The sequence below is a fragment of the Mustela nivalis genome (assembly GCF_964662115.1).
Source record: "Mustela nivalis genome assembly, chromosome: 2".
Classification (NCBI taxonomy): Eukaryota; Metazoa; Chordata; class Mammalia; order Carnivora; family Mustelidae; genus Mustela; species Mustela nivalis.
The window spans coordinates 182845117-182870998 of NC_139021.1; the positions used below are offsets into that span (position 1 = coordinate 182845117).

General features: G+C 53.4%; 1 protein-coding gene across 18 annotated transcripts in view; it reads left to right on the forward strand.

Annotated features, from left to right (window-relative positions):
* Positions 1-25882, forward strand: part of PTPRE (protein tyrosine phosphatase receptor type E) — a 148558-nt gene that overhangs the window by 71352 nt on the left and 51324 nt on the right. For 3 of the 18 annotated variants that reach the window (XM_082721522.1, XM_082721526.1, XM_082721540.1), the window contains exon 1: positions 706-1532. The exons of the other annotated variants lie outside the window; for them this stretch is intronic. The gene's annotated coding sequence lies outside the window, so the exon portion shown is untranslated. Of the gene's footprint in view, positions 1-705; positions 1533-25882 lie in introns of those variants that run through there. 18 annotated transcript variants of the gene reach the window in all.

Consider the following 25882-nt stretch of genomic DNA (forward strand, 5'->3'; position numbering starts at 1 on the left):
TTTTCAGAAAATCAATGGATTTACCGACAACTAACGTGATCCTCGAAGTCACCAAGGACAGCGAGGCAGAGATCTGAGAAGCCGATGATTCTGGGCCCAACACTGTCCCGGTAGCTGCTCAAGGCCTGGTCACCGTCCCTGCCACACAGAACTCATCTCCAGGACTGTTGCCGATTTTTTCCTTATTGGAGGCAGACGCAATTGGGCATTAATTGGAGCAGAGTATATAACTCCCTAGCACAGTCCTTGCCCACAGCAAGTACTCAGTAAACAGTGCTGGAAATCAAATTCCCGGGACCGAGTAAACATCTGTGCCTGGGGATGGGCAGGGGAATTGTCGGTCGTCGTATGAATAAAATAAAGTTAGACATTGCAGCAGACCCCTGTCCCATGTCGTGGGCTGCTTCGATGCACCCGTGTGAGCATCCGTCTGCAAGACTAGACTAAGCATTACACCTGACTGTGCCCGTGTGATGCTGACACGAGACACACACACACACCCCACCGGGAAGGGCACTCTCTTTAGGAAGCTGCCGCTTTCCCAGGGATGTGGCTCAACCTGCAGACTGTGAAATCAAGCAACTTCCACAATGTCACAGGGGAAGAAGAACTCGGTCAGAACAGGCCAGCGGCAGGAGTTTCGGTTTTTCAGCTAACACACGAGAGAGTCGTGTTGTGGGTACGTTTCCCTTTTTATTTTAGGAAGTGCCGTGGAGGAAAGCAGAGATATTTTTGGTATGAGAAGTTGACTCTGCAAAGCTGCACCATTGCCTGAAATAGACTTGCTCTTCGGGCCGAGCGAGAACTCCAGGATGCAGGAACGTTACCTTCTCACCCTCTTTGGGAGAAAAGCACTCGTAGCACGTGTGCCCACGGGCGTCTCGCTTCCGTGTGTGCACACCGGTTGTGCTGGGAAGTGCATCTGAAAGAGCTTTGAGTTCTCATTCTGCCTTGGAGGAGCCCGTTTGAAAGTGTAGCATCAGCAGTAACTTGGGAGAAAAAACGTGCAGCGTGGGGGCTGGGGACTGGGGCTGCGCGGTCCGCTCCTCCCGGGGGTCCGCTCCTCCCGGCCTCCGCCCTGCGAGCTCGGCGCACCCCTGCGGGCTCTGCTTCCCTGGCCCGCACCGCTGCCCGCCACGGCTCCACACTCCTGGAAGCCGGCCCGGGTTGTATGCCGCTTTTCTTACTGATTTACTGTAAGCTGGAAAAAACAAACAAACAAAAAGTCACTATGCCGCCGCAATTATAAATTTATTTTTAAGTGTTTATTTCAACGAGAGATGAGCGAGCTCTCCTGTCCCTCTCCCCTGCTGGATGTTGGGCTCGGGTTTCTGACAGCTTCGCCTGCGTGCCAGCAGCCGCCAGCCTCCGAAGGAGGATTCCAAAGGGACTACGGCGTGAAGAGTGCGTCGCCTCTGGCCTCCGCAGCCCGGGGGGAGATGCTCATCTTGTCAGCCAGGGAGACGCCACAGCGGTGGACGTGGGTTTGAACACGGTGACCCCCTAGGGGCTGCTCAGAGACTGGCTGCTCTGTGAGTATCCATGGATGCGGAATACAGGTTCCTCCATCGCTCGCTGGGGCTGTGCGTTATTCTCCAACAGCTTTTTTCTTTTTTTACGACTTTATTTATTTATTTATTTATTTGTCAGAGAGATAGAGAGAGATCACAAGCAGGCAGCGCGGCAGGCAGAGGCAGAGAGAGAAGCAGGCTCCCCGCCGGGCAAGGAGCCTGATGTGGGACTCGATCCCAGGACCCTGAGATCACAACCTGATCCGAAGGCAGAGGCTTAACTGACTGAGCCACCCAAGCATCCTCCTCCAACAGCTTTTTTTTTTTTTAAGATTTTATTTATTTATTTGACAGACAGAGATCACAAGTAGGCAGAGAGGCAGGCAGAGAGAGAGGAGGAAGCAGGCTCCTTCTGGAGCAGAAAGCCCGATGCGGGGCTTGATCCTGGGACCCTGGGATCATGACCCAAGCTTTAACCTACTGAGCCACCCAGGCGTCCCCTTTAAGCTTTTAAAGTTTAATAGCTCATGTCGTGACTTCCCGGTAGTTCAGGAATGTCGCGGCAGCTGTGTTCGCGGCCCCGGCTGTGTGGGAGTGTAAAACCGTCTCGCCGGTTCGTAAGATGCAGCTCCGCGGAGACGGTCGCTCTGCAGTTTTGTCCAAGTGATTCATGCCAGCCGTGTGCCTTCCTGCTTCAAACACGGCTGTTGAACGTACAAGCGCTTTCTCCTTCCCTTGAAATCGAGAAACCAGAGGTACCGGAAGCAGGGAGAACAGGCTGAAAGTTTTGGATGCGCATCTTCCAACTAACGTGAAAATTAAGGCATTTTAGGAAGTATTTGGCCTGAAAGCAGACTAACCAGTAATTCAGAACATTACCCCAGAAAGCTGGAGGAAGAGTTTTCTCTGCCCACATTCCTTTCCTCTCTGACTTTTAAGCAGGCCGCGGTCGAAGGCTGCGCCACAGCGAAGGTACGCGCTCTCACAGAGACCGTGCGTGATAAACACGGTTTATCAATTTCGAGTGATTTATCAAAAATTACTTGTCAGTTGTCTCCTCCCTGGATAAACCCAGATACGACTCACCGAGGAATTATTCTGGAGACCTACGACGGGAAGAGCTTTCCTGCTGGGACTTGACACGTGGCATTCTGCGTGCTGCTTTGTTTCAGCCGGTTTATTCCGGAACGCCCGTCTTTCCTTGGTGTCCCCACAAGTTCTGTTCTCCTCTCAAAGGACACCAGTCATCCCCATATTAACCAGCACTGACCTGGCTCCCTGCCCCCGAGCGCTCAGCCGTGCGGAACCACAGCACACCCCAGGAGGGGACTGTGCCCAGTGACGGACATTTCTCTGCCAGCTGCCCTCGCAGCCCAGGTAGAAGGGGCTCCCTGCCCATCTGGGCCTCCACACAGAGCAGGACAAATGGGAACCAAGTTCACTGTAAATATAACATTGGCTTTATCTTGTTTGCATTAGAGAGAAGCTTAGACTATCTTCTGTTGGAAAAGTCTAGAGGGAAGACCGCCTGGGCTTTGTCTATGGTGGGAGCGGGCTTCGGTCACCTTCCCGGCAACTATGAGCCGCCCCAACTGTTCTTTGCTAAAGAGAAATCTGATTGGGTGCCCGTGCCTGCGTGTGTGCTGGGCAGGGATCAGCATGTAGAAGAAAGGGGCCCAGCGTGGCGTGGTGGGGGGAGGGAATTCTTAAGAAGCGTTCGGTTTTGCGTTTGCTTGCTTTCCCCTTGGGTGGCGTGGGTGCTGGTGTGCTGGACAAGGGCCCACAGTGGGTGAAGCCCGAGCTTTCTGTGTGGAGTATTTTACCCCAGGTGAGCTGGGGGGGTGACGGCGCTCAGGAAGTTTGTATATGGGTGGCCCCTGCAGGAGAGCTCCAAAGGGAAAAGCATAGGGAAGAGAATGCTCTGAGGGAGGAAGTTGAGAGTGGACGTCACTGCCTGACTCCAGGGCCTCCCGCGATAGAAAAGGGTCTGGCGGGGAAGGAGGCAGTGATGGGGCCGGCGGGAAAACGCGGTAGTATCAGAGCCGAGAGTGCCGAGGGATGACGCTTGCTTTTGCTCATGGTCGTCTTCCCAGCACCAGGCACCGGGCATTCTGAAAACATGGGAATGAACTAAAGGACAGGCAACATCAACTCATTCTTGCAAGATCTGGGGGTCCTGTGTCTTATGTATGACGTGTTCTGTCCCTTTACATACGCCACGCACATGTACCCACATAGATATGGGCTTCTCCAGACGCTGGGTTCAAATCCTGGCTTGTCACTTCCTCGCTGAGGCTTCATTTAAAGCAGTGACCAGGGGGCCAAGATGAGGCCGTTCGGATGTGCTTGACCCACCGCCTGCCTGGGAGCAGACCCCAGGCAGCACGGCTCTGACTACCGTGCTTGTCCTATCTGCCCTCCTGTCGTCCCGATGGCACTGGAGGGCACTGATTTGTATTTCTTTGGGAAACTAATTTTAAAAACCAGCCACGCTCTGGGAAAACAAACTTTCACCAAAAATGTTTTCTAACGCATTAAAGAATACAAGCCCTGTTGATTCCAAAGCATGCTGTAAGATTTGTGTTTTAAAACTCTACCTGGTTATATCCATCCTGATTACGGCGCCAAAAAAAGGGGGGGGGCGCTGGGGAGAGAAGAAAGTGGCATAATAAGGTCAGTAAGCAGTTTTTGAGTGTAAAATAATCTTGAATATCTGGAAACTTAAAAGGACATTTTACCCCATCCGTGTATAGCAGCTTATGAATGGACATAAGGCACCTGGCGTTCTGCCAGTGTTTTAAAATTAGAGCTAAAGAAATGCAACCTAACTTAATTAGTATAAATGTTGCTGTGTAACTTCTACTGATGAGTGTAATTTGCAATGCAGGCTCTCCATATAATTTTGCACACTGGGACCCACAGAATGTAGGACTAGTATTTAATCAAGAGAAATGATTAATACGGAAGAGGGAAAGTTTGCAGCTTTGAAGCCTGCAGGGGCTCCCTGCGCCCGCCGGGACCCCCCGCATCTTCAGCAGCGGTTCCAAGGCCCCACGCAGCCCACCCCAGAGTGTCCGCCCCCCCCACCCCGAGGAACTGCGAGACTGCCCCACGTCACTGGGTGCTTCTGCTGTTTCCTCGCCTGGAAAGGGAGGACACGGATGGTCCCACTCTCTTATTCTTGCAGTCGGGGATTAAAGGGGTGAATGATGGAAAGTACTAAGTACTTAGCACTGAGTACACAGCACTCAACGGATGCTTCTTACTCCCACTTCTGCAGGTGTTCTTGTCCATGAGCATCTTAGAAGCCGAAGTGGAGATGGTGCCTTTTATCCCAAACCACAGGATGCGGGGGTCCTCGGGTGATCTGTCCTTACTGAGTTAAGATTCATGCAACAGAATATTGGCCATCTTAGAGAGAACGATTCAGGATTAGTACACCCATAATGCTGTGTAACTACCAACTCTACCTAGTTCCAACACGTTGCTGTGTAACTGCCAACTCTACCTAGTTCCAAGACGTCGGCCTCGCCCCGCAAGGAACCACCTGTGCCTTTTGTAGTTGCTCCTCCTCCCCCAATTCTGCGTTCGGTCTCTATTGATTTACCTCTTGTGGCTATTTTATATTAATGAAACCATATGATCTATGACCTTTCTGTCTGACTTCTCTCCCTTAACAATATATTTGGAGGATTATCCATGCCCTGGCATGTGTCCATACTTTCTTCCTTTTCATGGCTGAATAATATCCCATCGTATGACAGACCACATGCTTGGTTTACCCATTCATCCACTGATGAACGTTGTTTTCTGCCTTTTGTCTATCGTGGATAGTGCTGCTAGGAATTTTTGGCTACAAGTTTTGTTTGAGCACCTGTTGTGAGTTCTTTCAGGGATACACCCAGGGCTGGGGTTAATGGGAGCCACTGAGATTCTGTTTACCTTTCTAAGGGGTTGTCAAAGTTGACCCCGGTGGTTGCGCCATTCTGCATTCCTGTCAGCCACGAATAAGGGTTCAAGTTCGTTCGTATCCTCACCAACCCTTGTTTCTTCTTTCTTTCTTCCTTTTTTAAAAATTATAGTCACCCTAGTGGGTGTGAAGTGGTGGGTGTGATTGCGGGTTTGCTGTGCATTTCCATACTGATCAGTGTGCACTGAGTGTCCTTTCTTGGGCTTGCTGGCCATTCTTTGTTTTTCTCTGGACACGCATCCACTTGAGGTCTCCGTTCATTTTTTTGACTTAGTTATTGCCTTGCTGCTGTTGAGCTGTGGGTGTCTTTATGCATCCTGGAAGCCAGATCTCTACCTCATATATATCATTTGCAAATATTTTTCCTGTTCTATAGGTTGTCTTTCCCCTTTCTTGATAGTATCCTTTGATACACAAAGTCCTTGATGGTTTTCTTTGGAAACTAAGCGAACCTGTGAAAAACTTTGAATCACAAAGGAAGAAAGTCTTTCCCTCCTTTAGTCTCCTCCTGCCTTCCTCAGACTCAAAGAGAGGCTCGCTTTGGGTTCAGTGTGTCTTGAACATCTCTGAAACCTGCTAATCCACCGCTTTAACAAAAGGACAGCAGCCTTTGACTCACGAGCCTCTGTTTCACCGCCCACCTTCCTCCCCAGCCCTGAACTGATTAATTAAGGTCCTCTCTGGATATGGCAAGTAACAATGCTTTTCCCACTTACACTAATGAAAAGAGTTCTTTTTTAAATACACATATTTGTTGTTGTTGTTGTTGTTTGGAAAAAAATGAGTAAGGGACGCTTGGCTGGCTCAGTCAGAGGAACATGCAACTCTTGATCTTGGGGTTGTGAGTTCGAGCCCCTCATAGGCTTTATTACTTAAGAAAATAAAACTTAAAACAAAAAAAAAAAGAAAAAAGGAAAAGGAAGGAAGAGAGAAATGAGTGAATGCTGTGACTGTGGCAAGCTTATGAAGGTGGTCAGAGAACTCGGCCGCGGCTGCAGGCCCCAGGGGAGGCGGCAGATGAGGGCGCGTAAGGTCCAGCAGTCTGGAGATGGGGCCCAGAGTGGACGGACGGTGCAGAGCAGGCCCGCCGCTTCCGACTCGTCCTTGCCGTGTTCCGGTGCTCGTACCAGGCTCTGTGCTTCCGTGTTCCCCCTGACGCCTCACTGTTGTCGGGTAGAGGAAGAGGTCTTGTCCTTCAGAGCACAGGAAGGTGTGAGGTTTGCCTGAGAGAAGAACATGGTGGGACGTGAGGACTGATGGATATGGGACAAGAGGAAGGAGGAGAGTCCGGAAGGATCTGGAAGGATCCAGAAGGATCCTACAGCCAGTGAAGGGAGAGACACGGGCAGACAGGAAACCGGATGCATTTTTAGAAACTGTTCTTAGTTTTGTGGGGCTGTTGTAAGACATTGACGCAAACTTCAAGGCTTAAAACAACAGAAATATGTTCCTTCATAGTTCTGGAGGTGTGACACTGGGTGTCAGCAGGGCCGCGTCGCCTTCGAAGGTTCCGTGAAGGCCTCCTTCCGAGCTTCTTCCAGCTTTGACAGCTCCTGGCCAGCCCTGGGTTCCTCAGCTCGTGGCCGAATTGCCCCATCTCTGCCTGGTCTTCACATGACCTTCACATGTCTGTGTGCTCTCCTTTCTTCCAAGGCCACTAGGCATTCCTTTTAGGACCTATCCTAACCCCTCATGACCTCATTTTTACTGAACTAATTACATCTGCAGAGACCTTATTTCCAAATAGGTCATAGTTTGAGGTTCCAGGTAGACATGAATTTGGGGATCAGGAGGACGCAATTGAACCCATATGACACCCATTGCTGGTTGGTGGTTTCTCCTCTTCCGCTGAAGGTCTTGGGGTGGTGATGACACCACTGGGTTTCCTGAGACCAAGCCTAGTGCATCCACCTTCTCACTGGAGTCCTGGCCTCAGCTGGGGCCCACACCACCAACATCCCTGGGTGCAGTTTCACAGACCTAGGGGAAAGTGGATTTTCACCGGCAAGGTTAAATCAGAACACAACAATCAACCCCGAGGTGCTTCTTAGACACTTCGATAACTTCGACATGAAAATCACCGCTTAATCTACGTCTCTTTCCTCCTGTCTGAGTCAGATGGAAATTAAGAGGTTTACAGTCTTTCAAGCTTGTTAAATTATGTTTACATAGTTTCCAGATGCAGATAAGAGAGGAGCAGGGTTTGTGCCGTGCTGGTCCCGGGTAGCATCTTCATTGAAAACTCCCCGGCGGGGCTCGGGGGGCTCCTTGACGCAGGGCTGCGATTCCCCTGCTTCTGACTGCCTGACTTTCCCGGCTCTGGGCTGCACCAAAGGGGAGGTCAAGAAACACTTGGGCGGATAAAAGAATGAAGAAAGCCTACTCCAGGACACTCGAAAGGGGCCTTTCTGAACCCCAGAGATGGTGTCAGGTGCCAAGAAAGAATCTTCCACCCAAAAAAAAGCATTTCCGGGGGGGCTCTGCCCATCGTCCCTCCCTGTTGTCCTTGGATTTCAAATAAGAAGGACGTTCCTTGCTGGAACGGGTCTGATACGGCTGATGTCCAGTCTGACTGTTCTTAAAGAGGTCAACCTTTATTTGACCTGAACTTTTCTAAACACAATCGAATAAACCCCATTTTGCATGGCCTGTTTCCTATTTTCCTATTTCCTATTTCCCTTTTACCTGACTTTCTAGCAGATTCTGACATACATTTTCTTGAGGTCTCTTTCCTTGTCTTTTTTTTTCTCCTGGTAACAGAACAAGGACTTCTCAAAGGACATAAAATTCTGTGATTCTATATTGATAAATATTTGAGAAGATGCAGCTGGTGTTTATAGAGACATTGGTCGGGAAGAAACAAAGCTCAGCTTGGGCTTTTTTTTTTTTTTTTTTTGTAAACCTTTTGGCCATTTCATTCACTCACTGAACAAATATTTATTAACTACCCGTTTTAGGAGGCAAGGGCGTTTCCCAGGTATTGCAGAATTAAAATGAAGTTCTGAGTGGAGATATTTGGAATCTCAAACCCGTAAAACGCTAACATCGGTTAGTGCCAAAACAATTCATACATGTTGGGGGGTGGGGCAGAAGTGAAAGTAAATATTTTCAGTGAGTTTCCGGAATTTACAGAATGTGTTCTATTTGTCCCGGGAGGAAATGTTTCTCAGTTTAGACAGAGGCCCATGCTCCCCTGCTTGTCCTGCTAAAATCTTACAGCCTTTCAGAATAATTCCCGGGTCTGATGAGCTCACTGTGACGGTGGAGACCTGGTTTTCTGAAATCTGGTTGTGTTCAGACTGCCTGGGTTTGAGTTCTGGCTTTGTCAGTTCACAGCTGGAAAGCCTAAGGCAGGTTTCTTAACTTCACTGATCCTCAGAGTCCTTCACGGAAAGGTATGAGGAGAGCCTTATATGTTTCTGAGAGCTGCTGTGAGGGTCAGGGGCGCGCGTGTGTAACGTGCTTGGAGCAGCGTCCACACCAGAGCACGCACCCTGGGAACGTCACTGTGGTGGCCAGGACCGTCACGCGTCCTCATCTGGCTCGCTCCTAGAAACGGTCGTCTCTGGAATAAGGGTGCATGTTCTGTCCCGGGTACCCAGTTCCTCCGTAGGTGGACTTGCAGAGTCCCAGTGCTGGCTTGCTATCTTCCTGCCGTTCCCAGAGGTGGGCTAGCCCTAGGGGGTGGGAGCAGTCTCCCCCGCTTCCCCGGGAAGAAGGCATCCTTCCCCCTCTTGGGAAATGAGGCGAGCTCTGTGTCAGGGCTGCCTGCGGAGTTCCCTGGCCTGTGCACCTGCCAGGGGAGGAAGCAGGGCTCCCTCTGCCCGAAATAGCCTCCATTCAGGAGGGAGTAATTCTAGAGATTCTCAGCGACTTTCAGGGACCGGGAATAAGGCCTTAAAACCCAGTCCTGTTGTCTCTCCATCCAGCCGGTCGGCATCCTTTCTCCCGGGAGGCTGCGGGGCTCTAGAATGGAGGCAGCAGCCGACCTGGGCGAGTGGGAGGTGAGCACACTTCCATGCTCCCGGCGTGGCAAGGCCCAGCTGTCTGGTGGGTCTCAGCTCTTGCAGGCTGAGCTCACATCTTCTCTGGCCTTTCTGTCCTGACCACGGCCGCTGGCCAGGGGTGCGAGAAGGAGATGGAGCAGGGGAGACTCGGGAGCAGAGGCTGGAAGGTTCTGGCCCTTTCCCAACTGAGTTAGGTATGATGCTTCCAAAGGCAAAAGGCAGCCAGGCCACATTCTCATCCTGCCACGTTTCTCTCCTCCTTCTGTGGCCGTGTGGCCAGCCAGCACCCCAGTCACCAGGTCTTGCACGAGCGCCAGGCCCAGTGCTTACGGAGAGACAGGAGGGGAGGGCTTGGTCTGGCTGGCACTGGGACGCTTCATGTGTCCTCTGCAGGTCTTACCAGGATAAGCCTCTCCATCCAGGATGGCTTAGGAAGCCACTGTCGGCACCTCCTCTGGGGTGTCTTCCTGTCCAGGCCATCAGATCAGCCCTTCTCCTCGTGTCCAGGAGGCACAGTATCCCAGCAGGGTCTCGGGAGTCCAGCAGGAGACACGGCCCCGGCCACGGCCCCATTAGTGCAGCCGGAAGTATGACCCCGAGACTTCTCGCTGCTCCGGAACTGCCTGGTTCTGCTGAAGACTTATGTCTCTGGGACTGAAAACTGCCTTAGGTCTCCTTCCCGGACTCGGAACCCCAGAGTCTATTCTAAGAGAAAGAAGAGTGATTCTGTTGCTTCTGGTTTGGCTGCCTTTGAACTGAACATATTGTAAAGTGTTTATTCACATTCCAGAAAGGGTGTGAAGGGCTTTCTCCTTATCTTGCAGACTTTCCCCCGAGGCTCCATGAAGTCACGGTTGTGCTCATTTTATAGACTCAGAGAGGGAAAGCCCTGACCCAAGGTCACACGGCCCGTGGCCCCGAGCCCAGGTCCCCCTGAACGTGGGAAGGCTCCGTGCTGCCGGGAGAGCAGCAGTGACTTTTAAAAGATGCTCCGAAGAATTCGGTAATTTGGGGTTTCAGACTTGGGATTCTGCAATTCATAATGCTTAAATAGATTGATTCTATCAAGGGGGATTTGTTCAGCACATTTTTGTCTGGTGAGGTTTCATACTGAGACACAAAATGTCTCTCTCTGTTGGGCATGGTGATCTCACATCCACGCACATACAGTGGAGCATCCAAGCCTGAACACCTTCGGAGAGAAAGGGGACACTGCTGGTAATTATGCCAGCTGCGGGCAGGAAGCCAGACTGTCCGGGACAAGCGGGCACATGGTCACTCCGTTCAAGGACCGTCCAGAGCAGTGGGGGCTTTCTGCGCACCCCTCCGTCCTTTATTCCTCAGGCTCTCGGGGCAGCTCCCACCTGGTCCTGCAGGCTTCTCCCCGAGGTCAGGGACTGCTCCCACCCTCAGGGCGGCCCTCTGCTGGCCAGAACCAGGCCCACCCCTCCCCGCCTCCATCATGCAGTGGGTCTGTATCCTCTGCACACGTGGTCTTACTCACTCATGACTTCCTTGGATCCTTGAACTGGAGATCCCTCTGCATTCTACTGCCGAAGTGACTTGCCTGAGCTCCTGCACACAGCAGATGGCAAAGCCAGGGGGTAGGGGGCTCCCAGAGCAGGGTCTGGCCACATGCTCTGGAGGCAAGAGAGACCTGGCCTGCGGGACTGACACTTATTCCTCTGACTATGGAACAAGATAACTGCTTCCTTCCCTGGGGCACGCGCCCTTAGGGAAGGGCCATGCCGTTCCCCCCAGTCTGGCTCCTGGGCTCCCCTCGTCACACACGGACTCCCTCCTGCATTCCTGCTTTTCTCTCTCCAGCCTTTTTGCCCCTGAGGCTCCCCAAATGCCCCTAGTGGATGACATCAGCGGGTTGTTACATAACTGATAACTGGTCCATTAAGCGGAGGGCAGGCAAGAGACAAGCGTGTCCCGACGTCGTCTGTGTTCATGGCCACTTCTGTCCTGTGCAGCACTTTGTCTGTATATACTTCGAGTCCCGTTTGCCAGTGCAAATAATTTTGTGTGCACGGGAGGGTCGCTGCAGTGAGCGCCCCGTTGGCTCCCCGGACGTGACGTGCCATCTGATTCGTCAGCTTTCCTCTCGCTTGGGGCAAGAACAGTCGCTCTCAGTGTTGAGCTTCTTGACTGCGGTAGAAAGAACGGATCCACGGATTATAAAATAAGTTCCAGGCTGGGACACGGCGTGAGAGCGCCCAGCCAGGAGAATTATAAGATGCTAGTTAATCAGCATCACAAATGGAAAGAGAAATTGCTGAAGAACAAATGTTTGCCCGGGCATCTGGGATGCCGTTACTTGGGGGCGTGCAGGGACCAGAAACCTGGTTCCAGGAGTGATGCAGGAAGGACGCTGGGCGCGTGAGAGCCTGACCTTGCAGGAGGAGGGGTCGGGAGCACCCGGCAGGGGCAGTGGACCTTTCCCTGGCTTCCCGCCGGCGCCACCTGCTGGTCGTCTCTGCCCTCGCACCCGTGTCCGGCGACGGCGCACGCGCGGAGCCTGGGCCTGTCCCGCTCCGCCTGCCCGCCCCGCCTTGCCTGCATCCCTGAAGGATGCTTTCAAATTCGGGAGCAAGTCGAGCCCATAACACAAAATGTGAATTGTGAAACTTTCATCACGCGAAACCCCCTTCTCGGAACTCCTGTCACTAGGCTTCCTCTTTCTCACGCCGTGCTTGTAACTAGGAGTCCATCTGCCTCGGGAGACTGTGTGGCTCTTGGGGGCACAGCAGCCTGTCCCTGGGGGCGCCTCAGTGGGTGCCTGCGGGAAGAGAAGCTCAGTGGCTGTGGGTGTCGCCTCCTTTCCGGCACAAGGATGTGGCTGCTGTTGCCCCTCCCACCAGCTCTGAGACCCCATATGTGTCCCCACGAACCCTGACAGGGAGGCACAGGGCCCCCAGGCCACAGAGGACGAGAGTCTCAGAGAAGAGAACAACTTGGCCCAGGTGACAGACAGAGGAGCCTGGGTATGAACCAAGGGTTCCCCCTACCTGTCTCCTGGGTTGGGGCTCTGCACTGGGCTGACTGCCTTATTGGGTCTCCCAGTGAGTTGCAAGGACTGTTGTGGGCCAGTGAGATACCTTAAGGATGGCTCTGAGGTCACGGTCACTGAACAGCCCAGCTTCCCTGACCCAGAAGCCCAGCTTCTCCTCGCCCTGTCTGTGAGAGCAGACCTAGCCACCCCAGGAGCCCAGACACTCAAAATATCCATGGATAGCTTCTCCAGGCTTTGCTGAAAACCAGTAAAGCTTTTCACGAGGGCAGGAGCAGCAAGAGAGCCTGACCTTCCTCCTGAAGCCATGCCACTGACCGTCTGGATTTCTGCTCAGTTCGGTGGTCACTGTGCACACTTAGTGCATGGGAGCGATATCATTTCCTGCCGCTGGAAGCTTCCCAAAGGCAAGAATGGGGTTTTAGTCCCCGAGGCATCTCCAGCACCTTGTGTGTCTGTGTAGGACACAAAGGGTGGAGGCAGCCTTCAAGTGGTTTGGGTGCAGCCAGTCTCCACACCCCCACCTTGACCCCACTGATGTCCTTGTGCAGGGATAACTGTTCTCCCTGGTCAGAATCGAAATCCATTGAAGGCAGCATCTCTGTCTAATCTTGTTGATTAAACAAGGCCTCCTTCCATGCTCTGTGTCCAAAAGATACTCAGTAAATATTTGTTGAATGAATAAACAAACAAATCTCTATTACTGGCTCCTGGTCGTACTAAAAACTGAGTTTCTTTAAAAATGCATGAGTGTCATAATGCTTCCCAGTGTGAGAGCAGAGCATTTTATGAAATAGGCATGAATTTTCTATTAAAGAGAAGAGTATCTATTTATTAATATTCCCCAAGGGTAGCTTTTTTGGCTTACTGCTGTGTTACTGTTATAATTTTCCGTAATTATATGCTGTTGATTGTAGTTTACTGACAGAGCATCAATAAAGAAAAATGTAACCCCTGGAACTAGATCACTTGAAGTGTTTAGCCTTACCAGATGGGAACTGATCAATGAGCCGGCTCAGACGTGGCAAAAAGAACATTCTCCCCCAGAGCTGTAAGCAGAGGGCATGAGGAGTTGCTCTGCAGGTCTGGGTTTGTGGGGTCAAGATACACAGCAGGTAGGGGCTCTGTTGGGAAAGGGGTTGGAATGATCTAGTGCTATTTCCGAGTGCCCTGGCGGCTGGTGGTAGAAGGATCTGGATGGACGTCAACACTCTGGGAAGCGGCCTGTAGGGAAAGGCCGTCCCGTGAAGAGCCCGCAGCCTTCCGAGGCGGTGTGTGCAGCGCGGTTGCCGAGAGCTGGGTTACGTTGGTCTCCTTGGCCGTCATCCAGCAGGTGGGCCAAATGACTGAATGAACGAATCCAGTTACGGTGGATTCATTCACTGAGCCCCACCCCAGAAACTGTTTCAGCCATCCTCTAGCTGCGTGACTTGGGCCAAATCGATTTTACTCGATGGTTGTGGTCATCTCAGCTCTAGGGAAGGATCTTAATTTCTTGTCTCCAGATTGGCACAGCATAGGAGAAGGGGCTGGGAAATCGCCCACCGCATCACCTACAGGGCACTCGGAAGGCCCTGGGGTGCACGTTTGCAACATTATCCCGTGGGCGTTCAGCCTGAGGTTGTCGGGAACCTGTGCCCCTCGCATGGAGCCGGGAAACGCTGTTGTCCTGGGCTTCCTGGGCCTGAAGCTCTGGGGAGGGAGCGGTCAGGGCCAGACCTGGTCCAGGTTTTTCTTGTTTCTCCAAGATACCATAATGCCCAGGTATGGGATTTGCCTCCAGGAGGCAGATGTGACACCAAGAGTATTAACCTGGGCTTGGGTTTGCCATTCTGTGGCTCTTTGATTGTGTGTCCTGCTGAAGCCCAGGGCACTCGTTCATTCATTCATCTAGTAATTTGTCCCCCAAACATTCCTGAGTATCCACCATGTGCTCTGGGGTTGTCCCCAGGTGCCCCCGGGGGTCTCAGACCAAAGCCAGATTGGTGAGTTGAAGTGGGGATTGGAAGGGGTGCCAGGCTGGGGTCCTGTCGGGGGTGCAGAGCACACAGTGTGCCTCCTGGGAGGACCCTAGGCCCTGTACCTGTGCCGGGAGGATGGAAGGTGGAGAGGGACAGTCTATGTCTCCAACCCTTTGTGATGCGCCCTGGGGGAACCTTTGTTAAGCGTCCTCCCCGGGGGATCCGGATCCTTCCCTGGGGTTCCCCAAAGGCTTTGCTAAGAGCTGAGGGCGGTGCAGCTGTGTGGCTGAGAGACAGAGAGATTGTGCTCAAAGCAGGAGTAACTGCTGGCTGCTGGCGGACCTTCTCACTGAGGGGTCAGGACTTGAGCCCTGTCGGGACGTAACTTCAGACACCGTGAAGCGTGTGACTGCTGCGCCTGGCAGGAATGTAAATCCATTTCTAACTGATGAATGTAACCCATTTTCTCACGGATTGGGTTTTGCTGATGGATCTCTTGATCCCAGTTTCAGATATGTAAGCAGAACACAAATGGAAGCAGTTTTTTCACTAAATTTCTGCTGTTTGGCTGATCATAACCGAAAATTTACTTAAGGGCCTTTTAGCATTAAAAAACAAAACAAAAAAAAAAAAAAACAATAACCTGACTAGTGTCACCTCGGCTCAGTATTCGGGTTTTAAGATTTTATTTATTTATTTGTCAGAGAGAGAGAGAGAGTGCACAAGCAGGCAGAGAGGCAGGCAGAGGTGGAGAGAGAAGCAGGCTCCCTGCTGAGCAAGGAGCCCGATGCGGGACTAGATCCCAGACCCTGGGAGCATGACCTGAGCCGAAGGCAGTGGCTGAACTGAATGAGCCACCCAGGCGTCCCGGTATTCAGGTTTTAGAGGATACATCAAAAGATAAATCTGGATATATCCTCTTCTCCATTTATATTAAAAAATGTGTGTGTGTGTGTGTGTGTGTCCAAATAAAATAGCCCAAAGCAATCTATTTGGCTTTGTAATAACAAAACGGCCAGTAGTCTCGCGGGCCGGCTGCGCTGGGACGCGCCAGCTCTCCCCGGGTCTGTCCGGCCGGGGCCCTCCGTTTCCAGCTGCACGAAGTCAGGACGGAGGAAGATCACAGTTGCGGCTGTTCTCCTCCGTCCTGAAGGTTTCAGTATGGGCTCCCCGGGGAGTGATGGAGTTTGGTGGGGACCCTGGGTTTCGCTAGGAGTGCGTTAGCCGACTTTCAGCCCTGCAAGCGTGCCGTCTTTCTTCACGTGGAGTTTTAGTGAACGCAGCGAGAGCCTTGCGCCCGCCGGCAGACCTCGCCTCTCTAGTGGCAGAGGGCGTCCGCCTGTTCGTCCGTCCGTTCCCCACGTCCTGTGCTGGCCACTGAGGAGGCTGTGACCTCATGGGGCAAGGCGTGGGGTTCCGGACATCCCTGAGCCTCCGCGGTGTGTGAGCACACCCTGCGTGATGGAAAGAGGAGCACCGAACCGAGGCGGGCGGGAGTTAACAGAAGTGGAAGCGCTGGGGTTGGCTGGCACCTTGTCCTGTAGCTACGTGCGGTCCCAGGACGTCTCCTGTCCTCAGGCCACCTCCATCCTCCCCCCTGGGGAGTGGGTGCTCAGGCACGTAGGCTGTTTCTAGAATTGTAGCACAGTCAGAGGACTGGTGAGGATGTGACACCCTGCCAAGCCGAGTTCGCGCTTGCATTTCGTGCTCCTTCACCCTCTCCTGTCCAGACCCCAGGCACACGGAGCTCTCTTCCTGCTACGTCGTGCCCAAGAGCCTCGCCGCAGCCCGAGATAGGTGCCTGACACAAGGGAGAGGACAGGGCTCCATGGGCTCCTTTAAAAATGCTGTTGGGGGAGAAAAAAAAGAGAAAAGAAGAATATTGAAGTTCCCAGTGTCCTCCTGGGTCTTTTAGTGCTCCATTCCCATGAGGTCACTTTTAGGTGAAGGTTCAGCGTCTTTATTCGGCTTTAACGGCGACTGCGCGTTCCTCTCCAGGACTTGACTTCAGTATCATCAGCTGCAGTTTTCAGGAACGATTCTAGAATATACATTTAGGTATTGATCTCTGACAGAACGCTGTGCCCCAGCAATTGACATATTTGCTGAGACAAATTAACCCAGGGTTGCAGCGAGACGATCTCACGACGTTGGTTTATCGTCCCACCTCGGCCTCAGCCCTGGAGGCAGGGGTGAAAGTGTCGGTTCATTTATGGATCCTGTGAAGGATGGCAAAAATCGATTTACTGACACAGCCCAGATGAACGGCCAACGGAAAGCTGATAATATTTACCTGATTACCACCTTGAAGGTGTCCGATCGTATTCTGAAGCCCTGGAGGTCTCAACCCACCATGCTTACAGCCCAGCTCCCTCCGGCCGCAGGGCCTGCCCTCCCCGGGGGCGCCCAGCACACCTGCTCCCTGCACAAGGCCCGAGTGAGAATGTGGGGTGGCCCTGACTGCTCTAGGCCTCTGTGTCTGGGACCACCTTTCTACTGTGCATTCTTTGGGGTTTCAGTGAAATGCAGGTCCAGAAAAGGAGGTGTCTAACAGTTTGACAGTGGATGGCCTGCCTGAAGAAGGTACGTGGGACCTCTCCTGTTCCTCCCCAGGCTCTCCTGCCACTCTCCTGCCTTCCCAGGCACAGGTGTGGCCTTCCACCAAGTCTTGTTCTGATACGTCTCTGCAGTCTTACCGGGTGCTGCTACAGACTCTGCCCCTCGCCCGCAGGACCCCTCCAAGATGTACAAGGCCATGAGCTGATCTCAGCTCACTGGGAGCCCACATTCAAGTTCAGAAGGAAGAGGAGACAGAAGATTCATGGAGCAGAGAGGATCTCCAGCTGTGGGTCCCAGCCCAGACCTCCAGGCCCGGGGACTGTCATGGAGAAAGCAGGGCTTCCCTGAGCAGTGGCAGGTGCCGGGCCCTGTGGGCTAGCGGGGAAGCGGCGTGGGTGAGGCTGGCCTCTGCTTGGGACGGCCACGTGAGCAAGGGTCAGGAGATGACAGCTGGATGGAAAGAAGCCACCATCGCCCCAGGCCCCCCTCCAGGCACAGGGCTTTGGCAGGCTGTTGCCTCTGAGTATCTCTGTTAAAATTAAAATATAACATGAAGAGAATGAGGAATCCGCTGAGCCCTTTCCCGGGAGGAGAGGTCGCCGTTCAGATTTGCTGCAGAAAAATCGGGAGCACCTCCGCCAGGGCCAAGGCCATTTCTGATCGAAAAAGTGACAAGAACGGATAATGTATCAGGGGCGGCGTCCTTGGTTTCTGTTAATTGTTGTTTACTTTACCTGTTCAGGTCAACTTCCTGTCCTCTGGGTCTTCCCCTCCTCCTCTGAATTATCATCTACTCTCTAATAATTTGGTTTGGGTAAAAGCAGACTCTCCGGAACACAGCTCTCTTGTCACTGCTGAGGTGGTAATTTTTAGTGAATACGGAATTCAGTGATGTTATATCGTATAGGAAACGACAGTCTACAGGCCAGGACAGGTGTAGAGAAATGAATCACTGCTCATTTGTGATGCTCAGGAGCCACAGTAACACGTTGATGTGGTCCACAATGTCTGAGAAGAGACGGCGAAGCCTTCATCGGCAGCGGTTTTATGGGAATGTTTTCAGGAATGAAGAGCTGCCAGGTTCAGGTTTCCAGGGTTCCTTCATTGGTTTGTTTCTAAATAAGAGCGACGGTTTTCTTCAATGGAAAAAAATGTCTCTGTAAAGTTTCTAGCTGTAGAGCATTCTTGTCTGATCTGTTCCCATCAGGGGAAACTTGGGAAGTTTCCTCTTCGTTCACGGCCGGTGAGTGGTCAGTGGGCTCCTTGATGATGAACTAAAGGCAAGTGTGGCATTGGAATCCGTGAAAGTGTGCCCTTGAGAAGCTTCCTTGCATCTGTGGTTCTCTTGTCTTTACTGCAGTGGAGGACTTCATTCCCACCGAATAAGCTCTTCTCTTTGTACTCATCTTCCAGAGGGCAAGTCGCATAATTGGAAATATGCAAATTAGCCTGCGGTCCATAGGAGATTGAAATTGAAATGGTCCCTTAACAGACTTACTCACATGCCAGCATTCTTAAGAGTCTTTGCTGGTGGGGCACCTGGGGGCTCAGTGGGTTAAGCCTCTGCCTCCAGCTCAGGTCATGATCTCAGGGTCCTGGGATCCACCTCTGCACTGGCGGGTGGGGGGGGTGTCTCTGCTCAGCGGGGAGCCTGCTACCCCCACTCTCTCTGCCTGCCTCTCTGCCTACCTGTGATCTCTGACTGTCAATAAATAAATAAAATCTTAAAAAAAAAAAAAAAGAGCCCTTGCTGGTAGCCTAGGCAGAGGGCTCTCCTGTCCTCAGGATGGTCCAGGGCTCAGGAGGGACCGGCAGGAAGCCCATGGGGGCCAGGAGTACAGAAGAGCTGGTGATATGCTGGGGCCTTACATTTTTCTTGCATATGTATGGGTTTTGTTTTTTTTTTATAATTCTTTGATGAAATCAGTTTCAGCATGTAATCCAGAAATGTGCCCATGGGCCTTTAGCAGTGTGTAATGTAATAAAGCACAGAAATGAACGATAAAGGACCTTTTACTCCTTAACATAAAGGATTTTCTAGATTCTTTGAAGACCAGTTGCCATGGTGTTACTCTGTCAGCATCAGAGGGGAGGGTCAGCGGACTCCCAGCGAGGAAGCTTTGCTTGGCCTTCTCTGTCCCTTCCTTTGCTGGAGCTCCTCCTTGGCTCAGGGAAACACCTTCTGCAGATTCTGAGCCTCCCATAAAGGAGGGAGGTTCTGCCCCTGGCCAGCTGGAAATGGCATTACAAAAGATAATCACTGGCCTGCTCTGTGGAAGAGTAAACTGAGACCTTATACCTTCAGCCGTCCGCTTTTTCTGTTTTTCTGTTTTCTAATCTAGTAACTTGGGTTTCCAGGAGACCATTCGAACCGGGGCAAAGGTGGAACTTAAAGTCAGTTCTCCTACATTTTTTTTTAAATGTTTTATTTATTTATTTGACAGAGAGAGAGAGATCACAAGTAGGCAGAGAGTCAGGCAGACGGGGAGGGGGAAGCAGGATCACCGCTGAGCAGAAAGTCCAATGCGGGGCTCGATCACAAGACCCTGAGATCACGACCTGAGCCGAAGGCAGAAGCCTAACCCACTGAGCCACCCAGGTGCCCCAGATATCCTACCTTTTATGCTCTCTCTTCTAGAAGTAGCTGCTCATTTAACACGCCATTCTTGTTCTGGAATGGAGACTAAATTACAGGGGTCAGCTGAGGAGTCGGGCGGACCTGGGAGTGAATACAGACCTTCCTCCCCGCTGCCCCCCTCCCCTCCCCCATGCCCCTGCTTCCCTGCAGACCCCGTGGGTTCTGCATGCTGCTCCCCGAAGCTCGGAGTCCCCGAAGCTTCCTGGACACAAGACTTGAGTGACACGCCACCGGGACAAGAGAGAACGTCGAAACTACAAGTCATGTGCTCTCTGTCCTGTCTTAAAGAACAAGTTGCCCATTTGTTCAGGGAAAAAAAACAGAAAATTGAGTGGATAAAGATCCATGTCCAATCACGACATCCAGTGCTACTGAGCTTGCTAAACAAGATCTCTCCGGAGACTTCTAATTCCAGCTCAAGCAGTCCTCAAACCCAGCCTGAGGTGTGTGAGAACTCCCATTCTGCTGTGAAAACATCCACACTCCCCAGGAGCTGCTTCTGCTTGCGAGGCCTTTGATCTTGGTAATCTGAAACCAGATGTAGGGAGCCCTTAAACCCTTTTGCACCTAAAAGCAGGCGGTCCTGTTGTCTTCTAGAAATAGCTCTTTGTCATTTTCCTGGCAAAGTGCATTTTCAGATGCTATTTCATGAGCTGGTTTTATTTCCCCCAATTCCCAGGAAAAGTAATGAGCTTTGCTGAAGAGGCCCTTTCTTTCTTTCTTTCTTTCTTTCTTTCTTTCTTTCTTTTTTTCTTTTTTTTTTTTTTTTTTCTCCTAATGAGTTGAGAACTAAGGGCCTAAAAATATGAGCCCATCCTTTACTGCGGGACCGTCTAACCTGGCCCAGTGTCAGCAGTGAGGTCCCCTTGCTTCCCCCAAGAGGGCCATCCCTCTCCCAGAGTGGCCTACTCACGTGGAACCACCTGTGGCTCCTCCAGGAGCTCTGGTTCTCTGTGGCTTGTCTCGGGGATGCGCCCTGTCTCTGGGACGCGCCTAGAAGCAGGCAAGGCCCCAGGAGGTCCTTCACGAACCCGGAGAAGAAGGCCCAGTAGTTCCACTTCCAGACCATCTTTTCATCCTGCCCCCATGGAGGAAAAGCAAAATCAAGAACCCAAAGAGACCTCCTGAATCTCCTCTTCTTGGTCTCCTTGGCCAACAGCTCTCTTGGGCGCGGGCATTCCACCTAGGCCGGAGGTCCGAGCCCGCGGTGACCCGAGGAGAAGGAGCTCTCCTGTGCGGCGCTCATGGTAAGGTTGCAGGCAGGCAAGGGCAGCCAGGGAGGGCGGCCTGTTTGGAAACGACTGAATCCAGCGCTCTGCTTGGAAGGCGCATCGAGACCTCCTCGTGGACTGTCTGTGCTTAGTTTATCTCACGGCTGCGTCGCATCCAGTGATTTCAGTATAAAGCGATCAGCACCAACTTGAGAAAATAATTTCCATCTCTTCATCTCTCTTTTAAGAAGCACTGCCCCTTGGTGCTTGCGTAGTAAGAGAAAATGCAAATCAAGAAATAAAAATGCAGTTTTCTGGGAAGTCGGTTCATTCCCTGTGCCTGGTTTCCTAACTGAGGAGGGAACTCTGGCCGGCCGTTCTCAGAATGGTCCCTGCGTTGGTGTGTCGTGCCCAGTACCCGGTGGTCGCAGGGCCTGGGGCTGACTCGCTGCGGTCCAGTGGGGGACACAGCGTGCGTGAGGAAGTGGAGATATTCTTGGAGCAAAGACACACCACTAAGCTCCCCAGCATCTCGGCGGCTGCTGCCGTGCTCAGGCTGAGACCCTTTCCCTGGGCTGGCCTGGCAGCCGCCCCAGGGGCCTCGTGGCACCTCCCGGCCACCTTCCCAGCCACCTTCTCCTACGAACGCCTGCCTTCCAGGGCTCCTCGGGCGCTGTGGGCCGAGAGCAGCGCCGTCCCCAGGGACCTGGATGACCGTTCCCCCAGGACCTGCTGCAGGGAATCTGGGGGCTCCATGCCTCCCCAGCTCCCCTGGCCTCCTGGGCAGCCCCCTTGCCCAGGGCATGCTGTGTATTCCCCAGGGACCTCAGCCATCTCTGGACACACCTGGCATGTGTCTCTGGGGGTCTAGGGGACGAGGGTGTTTGGGGAAGGAAGCAAAATATGTCCCTGACTCCTTTCCACTGGTCACCCCTTGCCCAGTACTTTGGGTACAGCCGTACAATTCTATGTGCTCACAGTTCAGGCTCCTGAACCCTGAGGGTTCTGTGTGTCCCAGGGGTCCCCAACCAGACTCTGTGTGTGTGACTAGTGGGGACCTGTGTGGTCTCACCCCTGCAGAGCCCGGGATGCGCTTCAGTCTACAAAAAGAGCCAGTGCTCTCTGTCCTGGGAGTCTGGGCACGGTGGGCAGGTCCCCCACTGTCCCTGGCTTCCCTGTCCTCCTCTGTCAAGGCCAAGGTGGCCCCTGCCTCTCTGAGTAGCTGCCTCTCAGGGGAGGAGCCACACGAGGGCCTCCGGAGGGCACAGGGGTGTAGACCTCTGCCGGGCGACCATCAGCCAGACCAGGGCAGGGACACAAGCCAGCAACTCCTCATCCCCTTGTCATTTCTGCATGCGGGTTTTTTGGTTTTGTTTTCTTTCGTGTTCTCTCTTAATAGGTGGGCTTCTCTGCCCGTCTCCTCTTAATGATGTTTCAGTGGTTCCACATGTAGAGGTTTGCAATTACCTTTGTTCAAAAGCAATTAAGTTCCAGCCTTCCCCAACTCGGATAAAAAGCACGCCCTTAGTGTCTTTTCCGACAAGCAAGACCTTCTCTGGAAAGGCAGGATCACGACGGATGCATCTGGAACACGTCGGGGCTGCACGTCGGCCGGCTTGAGGGCTTTTACTATTATTATCTGGACCTTCCGTTCATGTAAGTGTGTCCACACCCGAAGCTCGGGCAAATTCTAGATTTGTCCCTCCTTTACTGTGAAAACACGTCTTTGTTCTTTGAGGTTCTGTTCTTCCCCAGCGTATAACAAAATGAGAGTCTTACCCTGTGAGTGATGGTGTCTTGCTTTTATGGGAAACAGGTACAGTGTCTGTAGGTAAGGCCCCCGAGTCTCACGGGGGGTCCCTGGTCCCTCGAAGACTTGCCGGGAGCCAACGGGATAGGAGGGGGGTGGGGGGCTTAGCTCGGCGCTTGGGGGCAGGACGTGTTTGATTCGTGGTTTTAGCTGCGATTCGAGAAAACTGGCGCTGTCCTTCCCAGGCTGTTTCTGGAGTCCGCGGGCTGATGGGGCTTGTCCACCCACGAGGGCCTGCTGGGACCATCTCCCAAGCATGGTCTGTTCTTGGCTGCCGGTTGGGTGGAGGGATCTGCGGGGCCCAGAATTCACCCCGTGCACACCTGAACCCGCAAAGATGTTGAGGAGATATCTGACCTGTGGGTGCAAAGAAGGGCTTGTCCGTCTTCTGGGAACATTGGGGTCCCGTTTGTCATCGCCCGTTGACGTCAACTGACTTCCCACTCTTGAGATGTGTCAGTGAGCCAAAGGATTTGGCTCGGTCTTCTGGCCTTTGCTTTGCTGCCGAACCCAGAAGGTATGGGTAGCGCCTGGCTTGACTGTGGTCGCCCCATGAAGTGGGCAGTGGGGACATTGGGGAAGGTAGGGTGCCCTTCCCGTGTCTGCACTCACAGGATTTCTTGGTGCACAGAGCGCCTTGCAGGGTCTATAAAGCAGTGGACCACCTAAGAGGGACCATGGCTGGTCTCTCTCATTCGGCTCACCTTTCACTGAAAAAGCCTGGAAAGGCTGGAACAGAAGGAGACCCCAGTGGGGACCAGACACCACCCTGCCAGTTAGGCAGACCTGGGTGCTAAGGGGCTGTGTTTGGGCAGAAACACGGAGGCCTCGCGGCCTGGCTTGCAGGGACGTGTCAGAACAGTCAGCAGCCTTGGAGCGGCTTGGGCTCCAGCAGGGAACCTGGGAGCTTCTGCTTCTGCTCCTTCTGCTCTGGAGACCAGAGGCAGTGACCATGTGAATCCTTGGACTCAAGGAATGCAGAACTTCACCGGGCAGTCATGTCCATTATCCTCAGAACCTTCCAGAAAGGAGCGGTGAACATTCTTGGCCACCGTTTCAGGCTCAGGCGTGGAGTGAGGAGCTGTCCCCATCTGCAGGTAGATAATGGATCTCGTGTCCCCGTGCCTGCCTCCTGTTTCCATGACATAAGGTGACCGCTCTTGTGGGAGGCACCCAGGCAGCCGTGCCTGGGGATTTGAGCACCGCCTGCCCAGACTGGGAGCAGTCTGCTGTCTTCTTTCTCCGGCTGCCTCGGAAGGTCACTGTGACCCACATTCCCAGGAAAGATCATGGGGGGGGGGGTGTGCAGGGTGCACAGTGGGCTCAGCTCTGCATCTCCTGCCACATGTGGAAGGGGTTCTGTGGGCTGCCGGCCACTGTCCGGCAGGACAAAGCCCGCCCCAGTGCCCAGTGGGACGGGGGCCCCGTTCTGCTCCTGGGACCCTGTCTCCCACCACGGCGAAGCGGCCTGCTGCAACACCAGGGCCAGAAAGGCAGGGTTCCTGTCTGTTGTCTTCTGGCGCCTTCACAGAGCAGCAAACCCAGGCCAGGAGTGGGGATCTGCTCCAGGGAGAAGCCCTCCCCGGGAGGCCCGGGCAGCCTGCCCGCGTGCGGATCACCTGCTGCGCTCCCTGAATGCCCTCCTGCTCCATTGCTCCTTGGGTCTCGCCAGCGCCCCCGCAGGGGTCCCTCCTGCCCTCATCACAGTGGCTTCTGCTCCTTTTTCCCTTCTGACCTAAAAGCCCCGCCATCCTGTGATTACTTACTCTACAGCCCTGTTGATGGTAAATTCTCGAGGCAGAAAGAAGACCCTGGCCTTTTCCATCCGTGACTCTTGGGCTCACGCTGAGCCGGGCCAGGTGGCTGTGTGACGGCCGATTCAAAGGGTCACAGGACACTGGGGCTGGAGCCGCCTAGAGACTCGGTGTGTGAGCCGGAGGGAGCAGCCCCGAGGACACTTGGGACCCACTTTAGCACTGGCTCTTGGAGACTTACTCTGGGGCAGAGCCGGGTGGTTCCTCAAACACTACGTTTTCCTAGTACACGGTGGGGCCACGGCCCACGGGACATCACTGTCCGCCAGCACAGACTGAGCACCTGCTGTGGGCCAAGCCCAGCGTGGGCACCCATGCCAAAGTCAAGACGCCACCGGGCTCACGGGGCATCTGGAAACGGGCGGCACCTCTGTCCCGCCCAGCATGGGTGCTGAGCGCCCAAGGTCACTGTCCCTGACCACTGTCCCTGCAGATGAGATGGACAAGGACGGGGCCCCCCAAGGGAGATGCCCAGAGCCTCCGGGGCCACTTCCCTCTGGGGGTTGTGCTACTTAAGGCCTGTGCGTCTCCTTTCTGGATAATGCCAGATCCCAACAGAAGCTCTAGTCTATTTCTGAATACCGAAAAATGTGTTGAATCACACACATGCTCCAGGGGAATCACGAGCCTTCTCAACAGAGGACAGGGAAGAGACAGCGTGTGTCCAGTTGGGGCTGAACTGGCATTCTGAGCTTGGGTGCCTCTGAGGTTCCTACCAGGCGGGGGCTGGAGCTTTTGGGGCTGCTGACCTCCACCCCCCTGCATTCCTAGGTGGCCCCGGGGCCTCTGCCCAGCCCCAAGGTCTGTGTCCATTATTTCTGAAATTGTCCTTCCTCGAGGGGAGAGGGCTCTTCTCTCCCCCAACACCCACCGTCTGAAGACCCAACCTCCCCAGAAGGGGACAGAGCAGACGTGGGTGCAGACATTCTCCGCGGGGCCGCAGCGTGGGCTCTGTGGTGGAGACCACGGGCTCACCCACAGCTCTGGCTGCTCCCAGAAGGGAGTGAGAGGCCGCCATCTGCGTGCTGAGTTCAGAGCTGCCCGGAGGCACGGCGACGCCTGTGGGGCCGATTGGTTGTAACAGCTCGGTCTGGTGACTCGGGTTGACTGTCCCTGGGTCCTCCTGTTTTGCTCATCGGAAAGCAAGGTCAGAGAGGGGACGTGTTCTGGCAAAGGCTCTCGTTGGCTTAAGGAGGGGAAGGGAGGAGGAGGGAAGCAAGGGTGACAGAGACGGAGACAGAGAGACACTGCGCCCAGCCGGGCCGCCAGCCTCAGAGGCTCGGGCTCTTGGAAACCTGACATGGGCTGATGAGATGGACAGAAGTCTGCAGTGAAAGCCCCTGATGACCTATTTCCTTCAAGAATGTTCATCGGGCGTCTCCGCG